This window comes from Tursiops truncatus, chromosome 2 (genome assembly GCF_011762595.2).
Source record: "Tursiops truncatus isolate mTurTru1 chromosome 2, mTurTru1.mat.Y, whole genome shotgun sequence".
Lineage (NCBI taxonomy): Eukaryota > Metazoa > Chordata > Mammalia > Artiodactyla > Delphinidae > Tursiops > Tursiops truncatus.
The window spans coordinates 7,031,948-7,047,239 of NC_047035.1; positions in this window are offsets into that span (position 1 = coordinate 7,031,948).

Genomic DNA, 15,292 nt, shown 5'->3' on the forward strand with positions numbered 1-15,292 from the left:
GGCACAGGGGTCTGGATTTGGAACTTTGTAATGGAAAATCTTTATTTGGAGCATCTTTGGCCTTCCTGAAGCTTGAACTCCATGCACAACTGGACTACCATCTACTGCAGCCCTTTTTACATGTTATTGCATTAATGGGCTTCTTGTTGGTATTCCATGGCTCCTCCCACAAAACGCACATGGTTGGACTATAAACTTTAAGGTAGTGTATTAGTCAGGGTTATTCAGAACAAATAAAAGATAGGGAGAGAGAGAGAAAAAGAGAGAAAGGGGGAGAGAGATTAGAAGATATTAGAAGAAATCAGTTTACATGATTAAAGAGACTGACAACTCCTAAGATCTGTAGTCTATAAGCTACAGTGCCAGGTGTAGTTCTAGTCCAAAGGCCAGCAGACTCAAGAGCTAGAAAAACCTCGTTTCAGTTAGTCCAGGGCAGAAAAAAAAAAAAAGATAAAGAAAAGAAAAAAGACTATGTCCCAGATCACAGGCAAGCAGGAGGAGTTCCCTCTTACTTTCAGGAGGATCAGTCTTTTTGTTCTGTTCAGGCCTTCAACTGATTGGACGAGGCCCACCTATATTGGGGAAGGCAATCTGCTTTGCTCAGTCTACCAATTTAATGTTAATCTCTTCCAAAAACAGCCTCATAGCAATACCCATAATAATGTTTGACTTAATATCTGAGTCTTGTTATCAGATCAAGTTGATCTATAAAATTAACCAGCACAGCAGGAACTAGGACTTTGTGTGAGTGGCCCCAGCCCCATATGTAGTGTGGTAAATAGGAGGTGCTGGATAAATACTTCTGAGTTAAGTACAGGCAGTGCAAGACTGGATGGAGATTTTTAGCATAGAGAACACATGTCATTGATTGAGATATGATATTTACCTTCAAAAGCTTCAAAGATGAATTGGATAATCTCTGGCCCACCCACTATATCCTCAGCTTCTCACAGGTGAACTTAACCCTAAGTTCAGGTTCAGCTTCCCTAGATCTAGTTTGGAAGGATGTTGTAGGCAGCCAGAATTAAGGGGCTCCTTTGAAAACAAGGCATGAAACCCCTAGCACCCAGTATCATAAGACCTGAGCTACCAAATCAACCTGCCCATTAGAGGTTGCTCTCTCCCCAGGTTCCCATGTTGCATCAGCTCCCTGCAGCCACTGGGCCACTGAGTGCTTCTGTAGCCTCAGTGAACAGCAGCTCTACCAAAATGAGCCCTTCGGCTCTAGGAGTTCCATAACCCTTTAACTTGTGTCAAACCCCAAGACCTGCTTCCAGACGTCTGTTCCAGAAAAGCTATATTCTCTGAGTCTCAAGCTCTGTCTGCTCAGACCCTCTCCATATCTAAACAATCTTTTATTCTCACCTCTAGTTTCAAGTCCTGCTTCCCAGCTTTGAGTTTTACCCCATGCCATCAACATGCCCATGCTTGCCATGACCTCAGAAATGACAACTGTAGTGAAAAATAAAACCTTGTTTTGTGTATGCATATAGAGGGCAGAACCAGAACTGGAGAACAGAGAGGATGATTTTGATTCAAAGCAAAGAGTTGTCTATCCATGCACATCTGGGGACAGTTTGGACTATGGGGTCTTGGGTATGTTTCTATACCATGATCCTGAGCTGAGTTGGCTGAACCTTGATTCTACTCTCCTTATGCCTTGGGCACACAGAGAGGAGAATAATCAAAGAACAGGAAGAGGATGAAGAAAGCAAGGACAGAAGAGAAAAGAGAGTTTTGGAAACTTGGACTTGAGCAATAGACTGGAAGGAGACCTTGGGATTGAGGGTGGACCATAGACAGGTGTGCTCTGCATGCCAATAAGGGATGTGAGATCCCTTGTAACTTTCCTTTATGGTGTGAACATTGGGATGTGGCTCTTGCTCTCTTGTTTTTCCCATCCAAGAGGGAGTCAAATCCCTCAAGACCTTATCTGGGATTTTGTTCTGGGCCAGGTTGGGGTTGGATGTTTCACCTAGGTAACTACAGTCGCCTGAGTTGAAGAAAATCAATCATTACAAAACTTCCACTAGGTCTTTATATATCTGAGATGCCAATCATTTGTGGCGGGTTCCATTTTTATTCATGGTGGACTCCAGCACGGTCAGCAATCAGGACTATTAACCAAAGGGACTGGGTCTGTTCTATGTAATGATGTACGTGATGGAGGGTACCAATTCCACTGCACACAGAAGCAGATTATGTTACAGTTATAGACAATCTTCTCTTAACATGAACTTAGACTGCTCTTTTTCTGAGAATTATTCTGTGTCCCCTAATATTATGTGTCTCTGGAACATTATATCTGTGTGTTATATGTGTGTTTATGTGTATATGTTTGCCCACAAATTTTCACTGAACATCTATTATAAGCTAGGCAATGTTCTGGGTGCAGGGGCTACAGCACACAGTACTTATCAGGCTGAAGTTTATCATCTGGTGAAAAAGATATGCATTAAATAAATGAATGTAATAAATGCCTGGAGCAGTCAGGATCGTAGGAGAATGTCAGATGCAGAATCAAGGTCTGAAAAGCTGTCATTTCTTCCAGGCACTCTTTTGAGAATCATGGCCAAGTCCCAGTTTCTATGTAAAACAGGAACAAATGTGTGCATCAGGGACCCAGGAAGAAGGGCCAGTGTAGTGGTCACTTTGGGTGCTCTGCACAGATCTGCTTTACACAGCGAGAGCACCCATCCCCCAATTACTCCAAGAGTTGGTTGCTGCAGACTCAAAGCTGCACCATTCTTTGGAGACTTGCCCTAAAAATTGCATTCTCCACCCACCCAGCTGCAACACAGGTGACCTACAGCTAACAGCTGACTGAGGTGTAGTAGCTAAAGCTTGTTGTCTGTGTCATAAGGGTGACCAACCTTGCTGTACAATTCATACTCCAGAGCTCCCCATGGGATCAGGCATAAGCTAGACTCCACCTAAAACTACAGCCTTACTCAGTTCCTTCACCTGTCCTTTCCCTGTTTTCCTCCTCTTGTTTCAAGTTTCTCTCTCAATAAGTCACTTGCATAAGAATCTCCATCTCAGGCTCTGTTTCTTGGGACTACCAGGCTCTAAGATGTGCAGTGATGCAGGCTGACCACACGGGGGTTAGATCTGGTCTTCTGTGCAGTGTTTACTTAGTTGCTGGGGCCCTAAATCTATCCCTAATGCACCCACACAATGGTACAGGGGCACATGAACAATGTCCGGGCCCCAGGCTTGATTCCTAAAATTCTATTGCTTTGGCTCAAAGGGAAAGGCAGGGGATACTCAGCAGCAGAGTTGGGTGAATGAGATGGACCAAGCAGGAGTTGAAAAAAGGAAGTCAATTTTGGTTCACCTAGAATAACTCACTGGAGAGAAAATTGTTTTCAAGTCTTAAATAAGGAAATGGGCATCACAAGTGCTGATGAGGGCTTTGTCCTTGAAGTCATAGCTCAAAGTAGAAGCCCTGAACATTTAACTGATGGCAATAATTTTATTTTAGAGACCCTAGAAATAATAATTAAACCCATGACGGTTATAATTTATTAGAAGCTTACAAAGTACCAATCTGTATACAATGAACATTATTTCACAGATACCCTCAAAAAACATCTATTTTGGTAAATGTTCTTATCTTAGTTTTCCAGGTGGAAAACTGAGTTCAGAGAGAGTCTATCAGATTGGCCTATCAGATTATTTGATACCATGTCAAAGATCAACAGTTTAGCAGCAGAGTTTTTTGTTTGTTTGTTTTGTTTTGTTTTTTTATGGTAGACACTTCATCTGTATGTGACTAAAGAATGACCCTCATGAACGGTGGTTAGTGACAGAAGGACAGAGTTCAAGTCACTATTAGCCAATCCCTTAAAGGCAGTGTAGTGACTTCTGTACCTGCCCACATCATTTCAACACAGCCATTCAGGTACAGGAACACGAATCTTAATGGCATTTGTGCCTTAAATTTCCCTGATCATTCCTTCAATTTTACATTTCACTTCGTATGTAGCCCATTATTTGTGAAATGATGTGGAAAAGGAAATAATGAATTCTAGAGAACTTACACCCAAATAGATGGTTAAAAATTATGGCAGAGTTTGGACACTGGTTCATACAATTTACATGAGAAATTTGGTGTGCTGTGTTTGGGGGGCTGGGGAGAAGAGACTGGTGATCTAGTTTCAGGGTGTATAAGAGACAGTTGTAATAAGTACAGAAACATTTGCTCTCAGAGGTGTCTGTTCAGTCAGAATAGACTGGTGGGCAGAGGGGATTTGAGGTGGAGAAGCAAGAAAGGAATACCTACAGGGCAGAGATACAGGCAATGCGGCTTCTTTATTCATTAATATTCTCACCCCTAGTATGTAAGAAACACAGCACTTCTTTTGCATATAACTACCTCCATGCTTTAATATTTCAAGATATATAATTGGCCTGGAGATTAAGAAGCCCTGCTCACCAGGTGACTCAGATGACTTAGATTCATCTCCATAGAGATGATGATGATGATGATGATGATGATGATGATGATGATGATGATGACAGCAACAGCAACAGCCACAACAAAACAGCCACTGTGATAATGCTTCCCAGTTACTGAGGGGCTGCTTTCCATGTGAGATAGTGAAAAGAAATATCTGTAGATTACATGGCAACTAGAAGTTTCCTTTGGCTTGCAAGAAAAATAAAGGAACTAGCATTTTTTGAGGGCTTGTTCTGTGCATAATAGAATGCTTGGTATTTTAAACATGGTACCTTATATAATCTAATAGCAGCCCCTGTAGCTACAGGGTATAGTCTCCATGAAGAAAAAGAGGCTTGGAGGAGTTAACTGGCTTACCCAAAGTTGCACAGCAAATCAGCGACAGAGCCTAGATTCAGGTCAGTATGTGGTACAGCCTCCCCAGGGACAGGGAGAGCAAATTCCTCATGGTCAGCAACTGCCTAGCAAAAATGGAATGGTACAACCTCTAACCACATTCTCAAGACACTGCCTGGGTCAGTCTGCCTCTCTTTTTTTTCTCTTCCTCTCCAGATTTGTAATAACGTTTCACTTTTTCCCAAGACAATCAAATTATTATTTATAAAGCAAACTCCTAGACAGGTCATTGAAGGTAAACAGCTAGTGAACTTTGTCCAGAATCCAGTGACTCCCCCACAACCAGCACCCCAGTGATTCCTTTTAACCCATGAATCTTAGGCCATCTAATACATTTGAAGGAAATAATTTAGAGGAGAAATAAATCCTGAAAGAAACAAATACTCTAGAGAGGTTTTACTTATAACAGATCCAAATTACTCCTATATTCACCATGAAAATATCAGAAAAGAATCATGCCTTCCATTTTAAACCAAAACGCAACTTACTATAAAAAAGAGACACAACTCCCACTGAGATGTGTGAAAATAAAACTGGTGTTAAGATATGAAACAGAAATCAAGGTGTAATGACCTTTTAAGATGCAAAATGTATGTTATTGCAAAAATATGATTACTACATTTGTTATGAGTATCTATCTCAAAAACACAAGAGAAGAAGAGAAAATCCAGTTGTACATAAACTGAAGAATTTGCAGAATTAACCACAGTTAAGTACTGTGACCATTTCAAAATAAATACTCTAAAAATCAATAACTGTTCTATATATTAGCAGCAATCATTTAGAAAATGTTACAGAAACATTATTCTCTATAGAGGTCAAACTTAGAACTGTGTATATAGTGCCTTTACAGGGAACATTGTATAAATTTACTACTCAAAAATAGAAATAAAGATTTGATTAAGATATCTGGTTCCTACCCACCTGTTGGATTGCATCTCATGCTGTTCTGGGGAATTTGAATGTACCGCTTCCTTTGCCCAACAGGCTTTTACCTCTGATTCTTTCATGGCTGAGAGTCTTTTGTGTTTCAGATCAAATATCTCAAAGAAGATTCCCTTATTCCTTATCCCAAGTTGACCACTATCATACCCAGCCATTTTATATCATTTGACCCTATTTGTCAATTATTAGCATTATTTGAAATTATCTTATTCACTTGTTTACTTATTTATTGTCTGTCTCCTTCCCTTAAATGAAAGCTCCATGGAACATAACTTCTTTTTGTTCATTTCTGTGTCTGATGCAAGACAGACACTCAATGCATATTTGTTTAATTAAATTGAAGACATAGCATTGTCTATACAGCTTAATTTTTGTAAAGGGGCAAATTCTCCCCAAATACAATGCATAGATTTAACTAGTTTGAAATCAAAATTCAAATGAGAGCATATCTAGACTGGAGACTGGAGCCTTGATAAATCATGCTGGTGTTTATTTGAGAAAATAAATAAATAATAAAAGAGAATGCAAATAACTATTTTTGAAAGAAGATAAAATGGGGGGGGCACCTGGCATAACTATAACAAAAAGTTTTATAATTCTATAATAGTAAGATTGACATTACACAGGCTCAAGGACAGATAAAGAATGAAACAGTAGGGTTCACTAGCAGGTCATAGAATATAGAACAAAATCGAAGAATAGAAACATATTACAAAGATGGCAGAAAAAATAAGTGGGTGTGGCAGGTAGAATTCTGGGGTGGCAGGCAGAATTCTGGGATGACCCCCAAGATGCATGCTGTATAGTGTGCATTCTCTGCAACATGCCCTCCCCTTGAGTGTGGGTTGGATTGGTGAATATGATGAATTTTACTCCCCTGGCTAGGTTGCCTTATATTCCAAAGGTAAAGGAATTTTATAAATTCAATAAGATATCTAGTCAGTTGACTTTGAGTTAATACAGAGTGAGATTATTCTGAGTAGGCCAGATCTAATCGGACAAGACCTCAAAAGTGACTGAGTCTTTCCTGAAAGTTCAAGTGAAAGTATGAGAGGGATTATGGAGGGGACAGCCAGCCACTAGGAGTGCTGAGAGTGATCCCCACTGGCCGGCAGTGAGCAAGAAATCAGGGATCTCAGTCCTACAACAGCAAGGAAATGGATTCAACCCGAGGGAGCTGAAAGCAAGTCTCTTCCCAGTCAAGCCTTTGGATGAAGACACAACAATTGCTGCCTTGAGCATGGCCTTGTGAGATCCTGAGCAGGACACTCTCCCTGGACTTCTGACCTACAGAACCATGAGCTAATAACTAGGTGCTGTCTTAAGTAGCTATGTTGTGTAATTTGTAACACAAAAATTGAATGCTGTGGAGAAGTGTAGGACACTGCAACAAATATTATTACAACCATTTATTAACTACTTGAGGGATATTAGTATGGATTTGCATAAAATATTCTGTAGCAAAACAAATTCTAGATAGATTAAATAATTGAATGGAAAAAAATGAAACTTTATAGTATCTAGGTGAATATTTGCTCTCAGGATAGAAATGTAAGTTTGGAGTATGAAAATGACAGAAAAAGCCCACACGATTCAATATCTTGGAATGTGTAAGAATTAAAACTTCTTCAAATGAAAATAACAACACAAACCTTGGAAAACATTTGCCTCAGAGAGAGCAGATAACAACTTACTATCTTTTCTATATAAGAACACAGGAAAGTATATTAAATATTTACAAGTGTCTCTTTGTATATCTGTGTATTCATACAAGTATAGAAAATACTAAAGGCAAAAAGATCACATCAAATATCTCTGCACGATGAAATTATGAGTGATTTTTAAATTTCTTCTGAAGATTTATCCCTGCTCTGTGTACATATCTAGAATAATTCTAGAAAATAATAATTAAATATATAATATTTCAATAAATAAGTCCAAAGAAATAGTATCTAATTTACCAGGATTAGTTATATTCTGTAAATATTTAATAAATATTTAAGTGCTAAAGATCAGGGGAAATATTAGAACATTCTTGCATGTGGGTGCTATGGTTACAACTGTGTAGAAATGTTACAGGTATAAATGGGAAGACTGAGTTGCCATTAAAATAGATGTTGTTTTAGGATAGTGGGAATAGGGAAAAATAAAGATATTTCCTTTAGACTTTTATATATGAATTAGATGTTTGTTTATATGTTCTGTAGATGAATAAGTAGGAGATAGATAGATAGATAGATAGATAGATAGATAGATAGATAGATGGATTAGGTAGAAAGTCTGATGGATGAAAGAAGAAAGAAAGAACAAGAAGGAAGGAAGGAAGGAAGGAAGGAAACAAAGAAAGAAAGAAAGAAAGAAAGAAAGAAAGAAAGAAAGAAAGAAAGAAAGAAGGAAAGAAAGAAAGAAGGAAAGAAAGAAAGAAGGAAAGAAAGAAAGAAGGAAAGAAAGAAAGAAGGAAAGAAAGAAAGAAAGAAAGGGAAATGAAGGAAGAAAGGAAGAAAGGAAAGAAGCAAAGAAGGAAAGAGAAAGAAAAGAAAGATTAAAAGCCCTGTCATGTGCACTAGTTTTCCTAGGACTTCTGTAACAAAGTACCACAGACTTGGTGGCTTAAAGAACAGAATGCATTTTCTCACAATTCTGGGGGCTAGAAGTCTACAATCTAGGTGTTAGTTCTGATGCCTCTCTCCTTGGTTTCTAGATGGTCTCCCCATATCTTCACATTATCTTCTATGTGTCTGTGTCCTAATCTCTTCTTATAAGGACACCAGCCATATTGAATCAGGGTCCACCCTAGTGGCCTCATATTAACTTTATTACCTCTTTAAAACCTATCTCCACATAGGGCCACACTTTGAGGTACTTGGGGGTTAGGTCTTCAACATATTAATTTTGGGGGAAACACAATCCAGCCCATAACATCATGCAAGAATGTCTCCTTCTAAGTGAAAAAACAGCACTCAATTTGCAGTTTGGTCTCTTTCTAATGTGTGTCGTTAGCACAATTACTTAATATAATGGTAATGACATTATCACTGTTATCCTTATCCTCTTTCAACCTTGATTTAGTCAAATAGGTAAATATCACTGTGGCCCCATGTATTATGAGGATTAAATAAGATATACCAGGGGATCAAGTGCTGTGCTGGTGCAGAGGAAACTTTTAGAAGGTGGGCCTCTTCCCTCCCCACTCACTCTATTGCTTAATCAGTGTTTCTCAGATTTTTCCATCAAAGTCCTCTAACAGCAGGAGAGAGGGAACTTGATGCAAAATCCAAAGAGGCATTCAGCAATGTTGTTCTTCTATTTACTTAAAAACAAACAAAAAAGTTTGACCTATTCTATAATAAATCCATATGTATTAAAATAAAGAAGTATCAAGTCTTTGTGATGTAAAATTGCTCTGGGAAAACATGGAAACTTTTTCTTGTGCTTCCCCAAGTCTGCAGCTATATCCCTGATGTGCCCAGAGACACACACTCCAGTTTGCAATTCAAACCCTCAGAGAAGCAAGACCCAGTGTTTCCCTCCAGTTCTAGAATTTCTCACAGCATGTCTTCAGAAGGGGATCAAGACAGAATATCAAACAGTAGACTGGTTTTTCAAAATGACTGGGGAAAAAAAACAGAAAAATATAAACAAATGGGCAGGCAACAATGCCAGAAGGACAAATAACAGATGGACAAACAGAATTACAAAGCCAATGCCAAGGAATAGAAGAGGCAGTAGCTGAGTTGGACAGCATTATTAGAAAAAATTGCAAAATTGATTCAGCCAGTGTGAGCCATTGTAGGGCCATACCTACAGAGAAGCAATGCAAGGCAGCTTGAGATCTTTCTTACGGAAATAGATGACCCTGCTTATTGTAGTTATTGTTTTGTGATGGAACTCGGAAGGCTGAGATTCCTGCATTAAGTATCGGGAAAGGGGCCAGTCCTAAAAATTAACCTGCAGTGGGATTTTCTATAAGGGACCTTAAACATCTGCTTCATCCAAATGCTCATGACAGCCCTCATCAGGTGCATCCATACGTCTGTGGACCACAGATAACCATCACAGGGCTAGGACAGAATCTGTGTTAATGACATGCTATTCCTATCCAACAAGCCAAGCTAACCACCCACAACAGAAGTCCTTTGTTTTTTCACAATGTGGCTCAGCAATATTTGTCCTTATGGACAAAGGATTTGCTTTCCCTTCAAGAATCAGTTTCACGCGCTGTACTTACTGTAGGAATGAATGAGCCACCTCACTGCTGAGGGACATGGACCAAGTAGATATATCATTTTTCATGTTATTGGAGTGAAATCAGCTAAGAGCAGAGCTGATGACCCATGTTCAGCATTGAGGGGAATTGTTCTGACTAGGTGAGTGCATGCACAAATGTGTGTGGGGTGAATGCTCACCTGTGACAAGAGTAGTCTTTAGCTCCTTCCAGAAGAGAGGTTAGATGGAGATCTCCTATAAGGAAAAACAAAAGATCAAAATCAAAAGGGTACCATATAACTGATTACACCAGGGATTAGCAAAGTATGCCTAGCTTCCAAATCCAGCCCATTGCCTATTTTTGTATGTCTTTCCCGGTAAGGACTGTGTTTACATAAAGGTCTACAAAGAGAGAGACAGAGACAGAGAGATGAATAGGGAACAGAGACCATAAGGACTTATGTATTATCTAGTGCTAACCCAGAAAGTTCCCAAATCCCACTCTGAACTGGATGATTGTGAATTGCTTATGACTCTTACATTGCACACCCCAGTGGTAATGGCTTCCTGGTCACTGTGTGGAGAAGGGTTTTAAAAGCATGCTATTATCACATGTAATATGCATTAATTATCTTTTATGTGCTTGTAACAAATAAGAACTTTACATATGTTAACTAACCAAATCCTCACAACCACCTTTTTCCATAAGTATTTTATTTTCCCCCTTTTTAAGTGAAGAGAATTGAGCAAGAGAGAGGCTAAGTAGCCTTTCCAAAGACACATAACTGGAAATGGAGGGAACCAGGATTTGAACCAGGGAAGTCTATAGTTATAGATCCATAAGTATAGATGAGTCAGGAGAGATTAACATATGCTAGGAAAGCAAATCACACCAAATTTTGAACAGCTTTTAATACAGAGGTTCATTTCTGCTTGTGTTGTATCCTTAGAGGGTTGTCTGTGACTCTGTTCCAGGTGACTTGTTTCTGGGTCCTGCGTGTTGGTGCATCCTCTACCTATTGCCAGCCATGTGGCAGAGGGAAAAGAGAGGGAATCTTATGTTAACTTTTAAATCTTCTGCCTAGACATGAAATACTCCCCTTCTGATCTTATTTAATTGGTAAGAGCAGGTCAAATAGCCAAGCCTGATGTCAATGGCACAGGAAAGGATAATCTTCCCATATTCGGGGGCAGGGGCAGTGAATGCCTGAGTCCTGCAGTACTGTCTGTTGTAGGATACTGCACAGGCCTCCCAACCAGAGTCCCAATATCTTAAGACTTCAGCTAGGAGCTCTCTAAACTGGTTGTGACCATCTAACTCCTCTTACCTGCACTCCCCTGAAATTTTTCAGAAATAAAAGGATGTCAGTCAATAGCAGGATCTCATTCCTTCAGTCACTGCAAACATCATTCCATCCAGGTGCTTCAGTTGTTTAAGTTTGTATTACTCAGGGTTCTCTAGAGAGACAGACCAATAGATTTTAGATAGATAGATAGATAGACAGATAAATGATAGATCCATAGATAGATAGATAGATGATATATCCATAGGTAGATAGATAGATAGATGATAGATAGATGATAGATCCATAGATAGATAGATGATAGATCCATAGATAGATAGATAGATAGATGATAGATCCATAGATAGATAGATAGATAGATAGATAGGGAGGGAGGGAGGGAGAGAGAGAGATTTGTTTTGAGGAATTGGCAGCTGCCAAATCTGTAACAATTAGGGCAAGGAAGCAACCTGGGGATTGAGCAAGAGTTAATGTTGCAATCTTCAGTCCAAAGGCTGGAAACTCAGGCAGAATTTCTATGTTGCAGTCTGGAGACAGAATTTCTTCTTCTCGGAGAAACTTTGGTCTTTGCTCTTAAGGTCTTCAACTGCTTGGATGAGGCTCACCCACATTATGAAGGGTAATCTACTTAAAATCAACTGGTTGTAAATATTAACCACATCTTAAAAATGCCTTTACAAAAACATCTAGACTAACTAATATTTGATCAATATTAGACTCTGGGCACCATAGTCTAGCCAACTTGACACCTAAAATTCATCATCACATTGAAGGACTATACTTCAGTGTAAAAGTCCTACCATCAAACCCCACATCACAGTTATGGTCCTTAGCTCTTTGTACTAGCTAAGCTAATGCTAGTTGTGGTAATAAACTCCCAAATGTCTTGATGATCCAAGTATATTACAATTTATTTTTTCCCCTGTGAAGTCCAAAATAAATATCCCCAATTGTTGAACAGCTCTCCTCCAAGTGGTGATTCGGGAACCCAGAACTTTTTGGTTCCCTCACCTTTAACACAGGGCTTCCAAAATTGCTGTGTTTGTTTCTGTCAAGACATTGAAAGGAGAAAAAGCAAGAAAAGTGCTTGTGGGAGTATTTTATGCACCTGCAAGTAATTTCTACATATCACTTCTGCTTATAGCCCATTGGCTAGAACTGGGTCACATGATTACACCAACCTCAAGAGATTCTGGGAAATAGAGTAAAGCTTCCACTAGGGAAGTATAAAGAACAGGATCCATGATTGTCTAGTTAATCTTTGCCTTATTTCTGTACCTTATATCCTCCACAGTGATCTTAAATTTTAACGTAGGTATGGAGGTAAAAGATTACAGTAAGTTACAAAACCTTCCCATACCTTTTTTTTTTTTTCTGGTAAATTGGAAATAGCTTTTCTACTGCTGATGTGAGGAGTCAATACACCATGGCATTAAAACTCCTGATGCAGATTAGGTGCCCGACATTTCTTTTTGGTTTCAAGTAGTTGAAAGAGAGTCCCGCCTCCCTGAAGATTTTGGTAAGCCAACATCACACCCTTGACTGGTTCTAGAAGGAGAAGCTAAAAGTTAAATGTCTCAAGGTAAAAAAAAAAATCTGCATTTTTTTAGAGTCTGCTTCCAAAGTGCCTCTGAATATCTGTAGGGCTGAAGCGTCCCAAACTGAGTCCTACACCTTAAAAACCAACTCATCTTTGTGCAGATGGGTTTCATTTCTTACTGACCCTGTCAACAGCTCTGCAGAGCTAATTTGCTAGTTCAGTGGCTCATCATCAGTTCCTCTTACAAGAAACTGACAAAGGTCAACCGTGTAAAAAAAGGATGTTTGATTTCAGACTTTAATCCAAAGAGTTGCAATATTTCTCTGCTTCTCTGAGTGAATTAACACAAAACTTACCTAATTGCTTATTATACATGGAGGGGATAGATTTCCCCTGCTGGTCCCACTGCTCTCTTACTCCTTTTGAGTGACACTTGAGATCCTGCTTAAGTTGATTTGATGAGAAAGCTACTATGATCTGTCAATAAACCAAACCCAGCATGTGGTCAAGGACTTCAGAAGCCACATGACACCCATCACCTTTGTCATTCTTGAAGGAATTAGTCAGCTGACCTGGCTTCAGCATCTACTACTAACTTTATGATCTTGGCCAAATTACTTGAATTAACTGAGCCTCAGTTTATTCCTCTGTAAAAGAGACCTACTAAGTCTACCACCTGTGGACTGCTTTAGGATTAAATGAATCTGTTTATAGAAATGTTGTTGGCCTACATTGCATGCTCAGTCATTTCTAGGTGTCCTGCCTCTCTCTTTAGGTGTAGATCAAGTGTTCTTTACTTCACGTCACTCCGTCATGCTTTATGAGTTAGTGCCCTTTGTTTGCAGGGAGAATAAACCAACATAAACCGAAATAAAATTTTGGTATTTAGTGTAGGGACACACTCATGTCTCCCTGAACCTCAGTGTGGGAATATAGCCAGTCCTTAGAGAAAACATGAAACAGCATCTGGGAAGCCTAGAGAATGGACTCTTTGTATCATATTTCTGCTTCTTTCTGTTCAATCCAACTCTTTCTCTTATATATACAGATACGCTTTCCTGTTTATACTATCACCTGGTGGAAAATATCCCAATCACGGCTCTGGACTTTTAAATATATTTTTGTTTTTTTTGTCAGAGTCTACTCTAGTGTCAACTATAACTGAAAAATGTCAGTTCTAGATTCGATTGGCCCAGCTTGTGTCAGCTGTCCACACCTGGCCCAATCCACTGGAACCATTATAAATATGGGTTCTGAGGTACCTCCCCTTCAGGTAAGGGAGCAGTTAAGAGGGCCACAAGTATGTCTACTCTCAATACAATGGGAGTCTAAGAAGGATTTCATTTTTATTATGAAGAATATAAATGGAAAAAATTGAATGTCCCCTCCCTCTTTTTTCACCTAGGTATTTCACAGATGTGAAGAAATATCCTTGGTTTCTGTTCCAGGTTATTGAAGAATGGACAATATAAGATGGAGGACAATGGACTACATGGATGATCATACTAAAAACATCACCTGGAAGACACTGGATGCCTCTGGAAGTCTAAATACCAATGCCAGCACAAGGGAAGCTTCCTTCACACAAAATATACTGTGTCAGAATATGACAACATTGAACCTGCCTGCATCTTTAATGCTCTCTCTCCAGTGAAATAGATGACAAGGGGTCTTCAGACTGAGGTGGGCATCTCTGCACCCCCAGTCCAGTGTTACCCAGGCAGTTATGGAAACTGCTGGCTTTGCCCATGATGAACCTTCCACAAAGTCTCAGCAGGTTTCTCAATGAAAATGCCCTATTACTGGGCTGAATCAATTAATTGAAGACTTTAGTATTTCCTATAAGAGGAACTTCAATCTCATTTATGTGTGACACATACTGTTGCAAACATCAAATCTCAAATAAATATTTTCTTTCTGTATATTTTACAGCATGATCTTTATTAGAGAAATGAAAAGAAAAAAGTTTAAGTCTTTTAACAAAGGAGAGAATTTTATAGACCATCCTTGATGTGAATTAAAATAGAAAGATGATATATATATAGATAGATTTTATATATATATATATATAACTATAATTGACTTTGACACAATATCAAATCCTGACACTTTAGAGCATACAACTTTTAATTGTCTTTAATTGTACAACTGTTTTTCAGATATTTCCTATGAGAAAGACTTTTTTATATGTTATTTAATTTAACAATTACAAGTCCATTAGGTAGATAATAGTAAACCCATTTTACAGATTTAAAAATATTGAGGTCAAGGTATTCAGGTAATTTGTCTGAGAACAGGTAACTTGTAAGAGGCAATTTGAGGTGTGAAGCTAGTCTTTTGGACTGGAGCAAGGGGAGGAAGGGAGTTGGTCAAAGAGACATGGTCCCTGACCTAAGGAAATAATTGACTACAATCTTACAATAATATCAAGATTATTTA